The 11,107-nt window shown below is 40.0% G+C and overlaps 1 long non-coding RNA gene across 2 annotated transcripts; it reads right to left on the bottom strand.

Annotated features, from left to right (window-relative positions):
• Window positions 1–2,521: 2,521 nt before the first annotated feature.
• Window positions 2,522–5,294, bottom strand: LOC106582682 (uncharacterized). Of its 2 annotated transcripts, none has more exons than XR_006761355.2 (3): window positions 4,939–5,294; window positions 4,306–4,503; window positions 2,522–3,785 (listed from the first exon to the last, which is right to left on the bottom strand). It is a non-coding gene; the product is annotated as an uncharacterized LOC106582682 (long non-coding RNA). The 2 variants fall into 2 exon arrangements; XR_014382119.1 differs by having other exon boundaries at window positions 4,403–4,503; window positions 4,939–5,289.
• Window positions 5,295–11,107: the final 5,813 nt, after the last annotated feature.

Genomic DNA, 11,107 nt, shown 5'->3' with positions numbered 1-11,107 from the left:
ATTTCTTTGTCAGTGAGCAAACGTACAAAATCAACAGGGGATCAAATACTTCTTTCCCTCACTGTAGTTTTGCGAACAGGCGTGCACGCAGTGGATTTGGCTTGATGTAGTTTACAATCAAAGTTACCTGCTGCAGTATATCTCTGAGTTCAGCGATCAGCTCTTTTGCCGCCAGTTTCTCTTGGTGTATCATACAATACGTTCCACAGGGCAGGGAGACACATTCATAACTAGAGTACGGAGGCTTGCTCCCCGTGCCACCATCGACAGAGTCCCATCATTAATATACTGTAGCCACGCAGCACACTGAACATCCCCTGTGCTGTTTCATACAATAATTATATCCTCGTAAATAGCATCCCGCGACATGTAGTGTCCTCCAACATGTACAGTCAGTTTCCATTTGATGGCTATTCTTCGTTTCACAGTGTTATCTGACAGAGGTATTGATGTGAGTTTCTGTGCCTTTGCCTCTCCACACATCGTTTTCACCATATCAATTGAGGCCGGTTAATATCAAAGTCTCTGCAATAGTGTGTGGTTCCATTGCCTGTGCTATAGTGCTATATGATAGGTAACCTTAAATGATGCGTTCTGGGCTCTCTCAGGGTGTTTTCACATATAGTCCTCTTTAACAGAACCGTTCCCAGTCATTTTTAAAGTGAAATCTTTGTATTCACACTGCCCTTGCCTTTGACTGAACTCTTTTGCCAGTTCACTTCACCCATTTTTTTCAGAGTCCTCTTTGCATTCACATTGCTATGTTTAGAAAGGAACCAAGATCTTTTTCCAACATTCACTCAATGCACTCTAGGCTTTTACTAGTGCAGGACAAGCAATTTCATCAGAATGTGTTATCGGACAGGTTGATATGTATCTACTTACATTTTGGAAGCTAATAGATTGCATTTAGTTAAAATATGAGAGATAATAATTGTAATCAGAATATACTATTAACATGTAAATATTATTGGTAACAGATTAAATAACAGAAGAATAACTGCAGATTAAATAATGCTGTAATTGAAAATGAGCACCTAACGATGGCTACTGCTCTTTTAAGAGCAATAATTGATTTTGTATCCTGTTGTGATTTTCACCAAATATGTTGTCTTCTCACACTATTCAAACCCCACAATCGAATAAACAGCTTATAAAGCAACGAGTCAGAGGCTAAGCCTTCTCAGGTCTCTCCTCCACCCGTTATGGGGTCTGAGCCGCCGAAGCCTCCCACCATTAGCTCTGACAAATTAAAAACCCTAGTCATTGGCAACACCATTACCCGCAATATTAGACTTAAAAATAATCATCCACTGTTTACCAGTGGGCAGGGCTACCGACGTTAAGGCTAATCTGAAGATGGTACTGGCTAAGGCAAAAACTGGTGAGTGTAGAGGGTATAGGGATATTGTTATCCACGTTGGCACCAACGATGTTAGGATGAAACAGTCAGAGGTCACCAAGAGCAACCTAGCTTCAGCGTGCAAATTAGCTTGAAAGATGTGTCGGCATCGAGTAATTGTCTCTGGCCCCCTCCCAGTTAGGGGGATTGATGAGCTCTACAGCAGTCTCACAACTCAATCGCTGGTTGAAAACTGTTTTCTGCCCCTCCCAAAAGAAAACTGGCCCTCTTTCTGGGACTCGCCCACAAACAAGACCAAGCCTGGCCTGCTGAGGAGTGACAGAATCCATCCTAGCTGGAGTGGTGCTATCATCTTATCTATCAACATAGACAGGGCTCTAACTCCTCCAGCTCCACAATGAGATAGGGTGCAGCCAGACAGCTTGGTGGAGTCTGCCACTAGCACAATCAGTGTAGTCAGCTCAGCTAACCCCATTGAGACCGTGTCTGTGCCTAGATCTAGGTTGGGCAAAACTAAACATGGCGGTGTTCGCCTTAGCAATCTCACTGGAATAAAGACCTCATCCATTCCTGTCATTATTGAAAGAGATTGTGATATCTCACATCTCAAAATAGGGCTACTTAATGTTAGATCCCTCACTTCCAAGGCAGTTATAGTCAAGGAACTAATCTTAATCATAATCATAATCTTGATGTGATTGGCCTGATTGAAACATGGCTTAATTAAAAAAAAAAAACGCATCCCAACAAGAAACAAATCCTTATCCGACTGACACTCATCATGGGGAAAGGTTGAACCCCCCCCCCCCCCCCCAAAAAAATACATCAATCAATCAATGTACTCAGATTAAAATGTCTACTCAGATCCCTACAGACTCTGGGGCCTGAGGCGAAAGCGTATCTTCGCACAGTATTACCTGAAATGTTTTAGCCGTAAAGTCCTGCAGATCCAAAAACCTTTTTGCTACATTCACAATGTCAAGTTTCTTCAATTTCTTGTGAGTTTAACCTGCGCAATAATTGCAACAAAATCCACCTTCTTCATTCTCAGTATTTCAGGATCACTTAACTCAGTGTTTCCAAACTAGGGTTCCTGATATGAAAATGGGGTCATGGGAGAATTTCCAAAAACCTGGAAAAAAAACTATACAGTACCAGTCAAAGGTTTGGACACAAACTTTATTTTGACTCTTTTCTACATTGTAGAATAATAGTGAAGACATCAAAACGATGAAATAACACATATGGAATCATGTAGTAACCAAAAAAGCATTTTATATTTGAGATTCTTCAAAGTAGCAACACTTTGCCTTGATGACAGCTTTGCACACTCTTGGGATTCTCTCAACCAGCTTCATGAGGTCGTCATCTGGAATGCATTTCAATTAACAGGTGTGCTAAGCCAATCAGTCGTGTTGTGACAAGGTAGGGGTGGTATACAGAAGATAGCCCTATTTGGTAAAAGACCAAGTCCATATTATGGCAAGAACAGCTCAAATAACAAAAGAGAAATGACAGTCCATCATTACTTTAAAAACTTCTTCAGGATTGGTGGGTCCCCTGTGGGACGGTTGAGCTAATGTAGGCTAATTCGATTAGCATGAGGTTGTAAGAAACAAGAACATTTCCCAGGACATAGACATATCTGATATTGGCAGAAAGCTTAAATTCTTCTTAATCTAACAGCACTGTCCAATTTACAGTAGCTATTACAGTGACAGAATACCATGCTATTGTTTGAGGAGAGTGCATAGTTTTGAACATGAAAAAGTTATTAATAAACAAATTAGGCACATTTGGGCAGCTTGATACAACATTTTGAACAGAAATGCAATGGTTCGTTGCACATACACTGCTGCCATCTAGTGGACAAAATCTAAATTGCACCTGGGCTGGGATAATATATTATGGCCTTTCTCTTGCATTTCAAAGATGATGGTACAAAAAAAATACAAAAAACGGTTGTTTTTATCTTTATATTATCTTTTACCAGATCTAATATGTTATATTCTCCTACATTCCTTTCACATTTCCACAAACTTCAAAGTGTTTCCTTTCAAATGGTACCAAGAAAATGCATATCCTTGCTTCAGGGCCTGAGCTACAGGCAGTTAGATTTGGGTATGTCATTTTAGGCGAAAATTGAAAAAAAGGGCCCGATCCTTAAACCCATTTGAGGTATGAAAGAAGGTGAAGCACGTGTTGGGAAAAGAGTGACCAAGAGTGGGCTTGTTCTAGTTAATTGTGTTTCTGAAGAGCAGAAATAGGCATTGGGAATCACAAGAATTGCAAATTCCAAAGTGTCATGCTTTGAACTGCAAAGTAGAGCACCTGTTATAGCAGTCATCGTCGGGGTGTCGATGGAAGTTGAGATTGAATACTTCAAGAGAATCCAAGGTGTGGTTGGTGGCCTTCGCCTAAACTGAATGGTGAATAGAAAAAAGGAAGAAAGTCTGTCGGTTCTTTTGTTTTTTGATTAAGAGCACATCCCTTGTGCACATCCCTATGCATGTAAAGTACTTAGTAAGAGCATTTGTCCACTAACCACTACAATGCAAAAACTGTAAAGGATTTGCCCATGTTGCAAATGTTTGCAAACGGATGGAGCATATTGAAGATCGTAGTTAGTATGAATATTTTAATCCAAAACGTCTTGTTTTTTGGGGGATGTTTTACTACCTCGCACATTACGTGACGGCAATACACCTTATAGGTTTTTAGTCTGCCAATAAACCTTAGAGGTTAAAGAAAGATTTGGGAAGGTGGTGGAAACAGCAGTTCTGTTCAAAACTGATGGTGGGTCGGGTGAAGATGAGATTGAGAATGATTGGGCTACAGTCGTGAAAAAGAAAGGAATCAAAAGAAGTAATGGTGATGGAAAGAAAGAAATCCCTAGATTTGTTTATAGTCGGAGTGAGGGTTTTAGATCCTCAGAAACCCACCTTTCTGTATCCCTTTCACAATATTCATCTTCTCCCGACTTTGCTTTCAGCCTTGTGGCATCCTGACGTAACTTCATCTCATAATCGTCCTGCTCACCTTGGAAACATGTCTTCTCCGGGCGCCGACATTTTGAGAGCATGAGCAGAGGCACAGCCTCTCTCCCTTCTCTCTTTCTCCTCGACGCTCGTCAATCATTACTGTAAAAAAAACAAAAAACGGTCGGCCGTCCTATTAATCTATTTCTCTTATCTAGCCCCGTGTTTCTGCCTACTGTTCTGGAGTGTGAATTCATTACACTTTGTGATATAAAAATGGAAAAGGGAAGGGATGGAGAAAAAGGAAGACAAAACACCCATTCAAAATGTCACCACTATTCCACTGGTCCTACCTGATCCTACACCAGGCCGGCGGCCTGGGAGGATGGGACACTATCGTTCAGCACACCTTGTAACTATTCTGCAGTAAAATCCCGTACACCTAAGTACTTATCTACAGCTGACACCACAACAAATCAATTTTTTTCTGATTTACGTTCCAGTTCTGCGGCACAGTTGAGAACCATTGTAGGAAAAAAAGGTGGGAAACCGACATCATACGAAATATAAAAATAGACACTCCTTCAGTCACATTACCATTCAAATCACATCCCTACACAGACTCAGGGAATTGTGAGGGCGGAACGTCCTTCGACAGGATTTCTTGCAATGCCTCGGCTGTAAACTCCCAAAAAGCGTACTGCTGCACAGTCCTTCAAATGTTCTCTGATATCTTATTTGTTTGTGCTGTGCAGTTTGTGACCATTGAAATAAATGCTACCAAGTCCACCTTTTTCACCTGTAACATCTCAGAATCCCTTGATTACTCAATTCCACTCGCTCCTTCCACTCTTCTCACCGCCTCCAAATAGGAGACACGCTGGACAGCCCTTATTCTCACCACCTCTGTCTCTAAAACTGTGGTGTTGAGTGTTCAAGCTTTACATAAGAAGGGAGAGACTCATCAAAAAACAATCATACGTTGCATTCGGAAAGTATTCAGACCCCTTTATTTTTTCCACATTTTGTTCCGTTACAGTTCCAGCATTTTTTACATTATCTATCTACACACAATACACCATAACAAAAAAGCGAAAAACAGGTTTTAATATTTGTAAGAAAAATGTATTAAAAATAAATAACAGAAATGCCTTATTTACATAAGTATTCAGACCCTTTGCTATGAGACTCGAAATTGAGCTCAGGTTCATCCTGTTTCCAATGATAATCCTTGAGATGTTTCTACAACTTCATTGGAGTCCACCTGTGGTAAATTATATTGTTTGGACATGATTTGGAAAGGCACACACCTGTCTATATAAGGTCCCACAGTAGACAGTGCATGTCAGAGCAAAAACCAAGCCATGAGGTCGAAGGAATTGTCCGTAGAGCTCCCAGACAGGATTGTGTTGAGGCACAGATCTGGGGAAGTGTACCAAAAACATTTCTGCAGCATTGAAGGTCCCCAAGAACACAACGGCATCCATCATTCTTAAATGGAAAAGTTTGTAACCACCAAGACTCTTCCTAGAGCTGGCCGCCCGGCCAAACTGAGCAATCGAGGAGAAGGGCCTTGGTCAGGGAGGGGACCAAGAACCCAAAGGTCACTCTGACAGAGCTCTAGAGTTCCTCTGTGGAGATGGGAGAACCTTCCAGAAGGACAACCATCTCTGTAGCACTCCACCAATCAGGCCTTTATGGTAGAGTGGCCAGACAGAAGCCACTCCTCAGTAAAAGGCACATGACAGCCCACTTGGAGTTTGCCAAAAGGCACCAAAAGACTCTCAGACCATGAGAAACAAAATTATCTGGTCTGATGAAACCAAGATTTAACTCTTTGGCCTGAATGCCAAGCGTCACGTCTGGAGGAAACCTAGCACCATCCCTACGGTGAAGCATGGTGGTGGCAGCATCATGCTGTGGGGATGTTTTTCAGTGGCAGGGACTAGGAGACTAGTTAGGATCGAGGGAAAGATGAACGGAGCAAAGTACAGAGAGGTCCTTGATGAAAACCTCCTCCAGACTGCTCAGGACCTCAGACTGGAGGCGAAGGTTCACCTTCCAACAGGACAACGACCCTAAGCACACAGCCAAGACAACGCAGGAGTGGCTTCGGGACAAGTCTCTGAATGTCCTTGAGTGGCCCAGCCAGAGCCCGGACTTGAACCCGCTCTAATATCTCTGGAGAAACCTGAAAATAGCTGTGCAGAGACGCCCCCATCCAACTTGACAGAGCTTGAGAAGATCTGCAGAGAAGAATGGAAGAAACTCCCCAAATACAGGTGTGCCAAGCCTGTAGCGTCATACCCAAGAAAACTCGAGGCTGTAATCACTGCCAAAGGTGCTTCAACAAAGTACTGAGTAAAGGGTCTGAATACTTATGTAAATGTTGTATTTTTATAAGTTAGCAAAACAATTCTAAACTTGTTTTTGCTTTGTCATTTTGGGGTATTGTGTCTAGATTGATAAGGAATTTAATTTTTTCATCAATTTTAGAATAAGGCTGTAATGTAAGAAAATGTGGAAAACGTCAAAGGGTCTGAACACGTTCCGAAGGCACTTTATGCTTCAGTAAAGTTAGCTTCTTAGCATTCATAGCAATGGTTATCAACTGTACCGCAAAAATGGAAATGTCACGTCCTGACCAGTATAAGGGGTTATTGGTTATTGTAGTTTGGTCAGGACGTGGCAGGGGGTATTTGTTTTATGTGGTTCGGGGTTTAATGGGATATGTATTTATGTAAGAGGGGTGTTTGATTTATGTGTTCCGGGGTTTTTGGGTAATGTTCTTGTTTTGTATTTCTATGGTTTTCTATGTTGTGTATTTCTTTGTGTTGGCCTGGTATGGCTCTCAATCAGGAACAGCTGTACATCGTTGTTGCTGATTGAGAGTCATAGTTAGGTAGCCCTGTTTCACCTGTCTCTTTGTGGGAAGTTGTTGTTTGTGCATTGCTGTGTGTAGCCTGCATTACTGTGCGTTCGTGCGTTTTGTTGTTTTGTGTTTTCAGTGTTCTAAATTAAAAGTTAAAATGAGCACTCAACCCGCTGCGCCTTGGTCCGTTTCATACGACGACCGTTACAGGAACGTAAATCACAGAAAATAGATGTTGTGGTGGCAGCTGCAGAGAACTATTTGGGTATACAAGATTTGACTTCAGGTTGTGTTGAGTGGTGGTGTGCTGTCCTCCCAGGCTGTTGGCATGGTGCAGGAGTAGATTGGGTCAAAGTAGTGGAATGGGGTAGTGGGTTTTTAATCAGTGTAGGTTTAGTTGGAAGGGTGTATTTTTTTAAATAATTATATATTTTTCTTCTCTTTTGCCATTTTGTATCACAAAGTATGATGGTTATATATTTATTTGTATTTATTGCAGAACAAACAGTATACATACAAGAAGTATACAAACAGACAATGATAACATATGCCAGGGGGTACAACAAATTACAGATTATACAAAGACCTTGATTGTTTTAACAGCTTTCTTATTAGAAGAATGTAGAATGGTCTTAATGTACTGCTCGAATTCCTTATAGAAAACACAGAAGAGTGTTTTTTTATTTGTGAATTTACATTTATGAATATTACATTCCCATTAGCACAATTAGATTTATGAGGTAAAATTGTTTTTCTTTTTCCTTATTATAGTTAAGGAAACCGAGCAGCACATTCTCCCATAAAAAACAAATGTCATCAAGAATATTAACAATTATAGAACTATGAATATCTTTCCTTAATTTCTTTACATGTAAACAATGCCAAAATCAATGCAAAACTGTTTCTGGAGGGTCAACACAAAAAGTACTGTAAGGGGTGCGTACTGGTGACAGAGAAGTCAGGCGCAGGAGAGCAAAAAGTGTGTTTACAACGGCGCAGTTTAATAATAAAAACCACCGGAAAACAGAACAATATATAAATGGGTACAAAACCCGTCGCACACCAGACATAACGAGCACAAGCACTTACAATAAACAATTCCGGACAAGGACATGGGGGGGAAACAGAGGGTTAAATACACAACAAGTAATGATGGAATTGAAACCAGGTGTGTGGGAAGACAAGACAAAACAAATGGAAAATGAAAAGTGGATCGATGATGGCTAGAAGACCGGCGATGCCGACCGCTGCCCGAACAAGGAAAGAAACCAACTTCGGCGGAAGTCGTGACAAGTACAGTTAATGTTAATGTCTTTTTTGAGTTTCTCAGGTAATGATTCTCAGGGTAATACTTATGGATCATTCTGAAAGAGATCTCTTTGACCTTGTTAACAAGCAGGTATTTGTGTGGTAATAACCAGACTTTTTTCCAACAGACATTATTGACAAATGTATTCCAGTAAATTGTGACATAAGAAATGGATAGAATATCCTTTTGAAATAAAGCACATATAGATTTGTTGTTCTGAGGAAGCAAGGAGAAACACATTTTTCCTATTGGAAAGTCAACTGGATAAAGAGAGGGTAGGTCAAGAAGATGAGGTCTGGTTACACCTCTAAACAACATGAGAGTTCCAGATGGAATAGCATCAAAGACTATGGCGAACTCTCTAGGTGTAACAGATATATTGTAATGAGATAAAAATTCCTCATAATTGAGTAACAATCCTACTGCATAAAAAAATTGTCTCACCAGCAGGATATGATTATTGAACCAGTTCTTAAAAAATAAAGACTTGATTCTATCAAAAATATCCTTATTGTTCCAAATGAAATACCTATGTGGGGAAGAATTAGGTTTATATACACTATTAACAACCACGCTAAGAATACTTGTCTATGAAAAGCAGATAATTTTGTAGGAATCTTATCAATGTTATAGTTACAAAGTAACATAAAATTGAAGCCACCAAAACAGGAGAAGACATAATGAGGGATGAAATTCCAAATTGAAGCGGGATTCTTTGAATGTTCAGCCCAATTTATCTTTAAAGTATTATTCAAAGTGGGAAAATCAAAAAAATTGAGACCACCATATTCATGCGTTTATAACGACAGATTTCCTAATATAATCTGTACGATTTTTCCAAATGAAGTTGAAAAATATCTGGTCAACCACTTTACCTATTTTGTTGTCAAGATGTAGGGACTGGGCTGCATTAGTAAGTCTGGAGATACCTTCAGCTTTAGAAAGCAATACTTGACCTTTCAAGGACAAATCCCTCTGCAACCAATGGTTCAACTTCTTTTCGTTTTTTTTCAATAATAGGTATGAAATTGAATAAGCATCTTTCCTGTTGATCCTTAGATATGGTAATCCCAAGGTATGTTACTTTTTCCTTGACTGGAATATTGCATATGGAGGGTATCACACAGTCTTTAACAGCAAACAATTCTCAGAAACTCATGTTCCACTGTATCAAAGTCTAAGTTTTATTGTCTTCTATCTTAAAAGATTAGATCAGAATAGTCAATAAGGTCAAACACCAGTTGGACATTATTAAACATACACTACCGTTCAAAAGTTTGGGGTCACTTAGAAATGTCCTTGTTTTTGAAAGAAAATCACATTTTTTGTCCATTAAAATAACATCAAATTGATCAGAAATACAGCGTAGACATTGTTAATGTGGTAAATAACTATCGTAGCTGGAAACGGCAGATTTTTTTATGGAATATCTACATAGGCGTACAGAGGCCCATTATCAGCAACCATCACTCCTGTGTTCCAATAGCACGTTGTGTTAGCTAATCCAAGTTGATCATTTTAAAAGGCTAATTGATCATTAGAAAACCCTTTTGCAATTATGTTAGCACAGCTGGAAACTGTAGTGCTGATTAAAGAAGCAATAAAACTGGCCTTCTTTAGACTAGTTGAGTATCTGGAGCATCAGCATTTGTGGGTTTGATTACAGGCTCAAAATGGCCAGAAACAAAAAACTTTCTTCTGAAACTCATCAGTCTATTCTTGTTCTCAGAAATGAAGGCTATTCCATGCGAGAAATTGCCAAGAAACTGAAGATCTTGTACAACGCTGTGTACTACTCCCTTCACAGAACAGCGCAAACTGGCTCTAACCAGAATAGAAAGAGGAGTGGGAGGCCCCGTTGCACAACTGAGCAAGAGGACAAGTACAATAGAGTGTCTAGTTTGAGAAACAGATGCCTCACAAGTCCTCAACTGGCAGCTTTATTAAATAGTACCTGCAAAACACCAGTCTCAACATCAACAGTGAAGAGGCGACTCCGGGATGCTGGCCTTCTAGGCGGCGTTGCAAAGAAAAAGACATATCTCAGACTGGCCAATAAAAATAAAATATTAAGATGGGTAAAAGAACACAGACACTGGACAGAGGAACTCTGCCTAGAAGGCCAGCATTCCGGAGTCGCATCTTCACTGTTGACGTTGAGACTGGTGTTTTGAGAGACTTTCAACAGGCTTTTGAACAAGAGAGGTGGTCTTTGTAATTACACTTTCTTCTTCAGCTCTCCTCGTCTTGGCAAGAATACTCCCATATTTTCTTAAATATTTTCCAATCTCATATTTAAAATGCTCCCAGTTATTACTGTATGAATGGTCACTTATAGCTTTGTTCCAGAAGTGTGTAATTAAATTGTTTATCTCCCCCTTGACCAACTCATGTTTTAATATAGAGCTATTAAGCTTCCAGTAGGATGCTCTGCCAATGCCATTATCAGAGATAAACAGTTTAAGGTCAATATAAATAGCTCTATGATCAATCAGTGACGGGAGTGGCCAGGATGTTAACAGAAATACTCTGTTTATCAAAACATTTAGACACCAGCCAAAAATCTATGCGTGGTTTTCTGGAGC

The sequence above is a fragment of the Salmo salar genome, chromosome 22 (assembly GCF_965601325.2).
Source record: "Salmo salar chromosome 22, fSalSal1, whole genome shotgun sequence".
NCBI lineage: Eukaryota > Metazoa > Chordata > Actinopteri > Salmoniformes > Salmonidae > Salmo > Salmo salar.
Note: the sequence above shows the minus strand (reverse complement) of the source record. Positions and strands in the feature narration are given on the sequence as shown.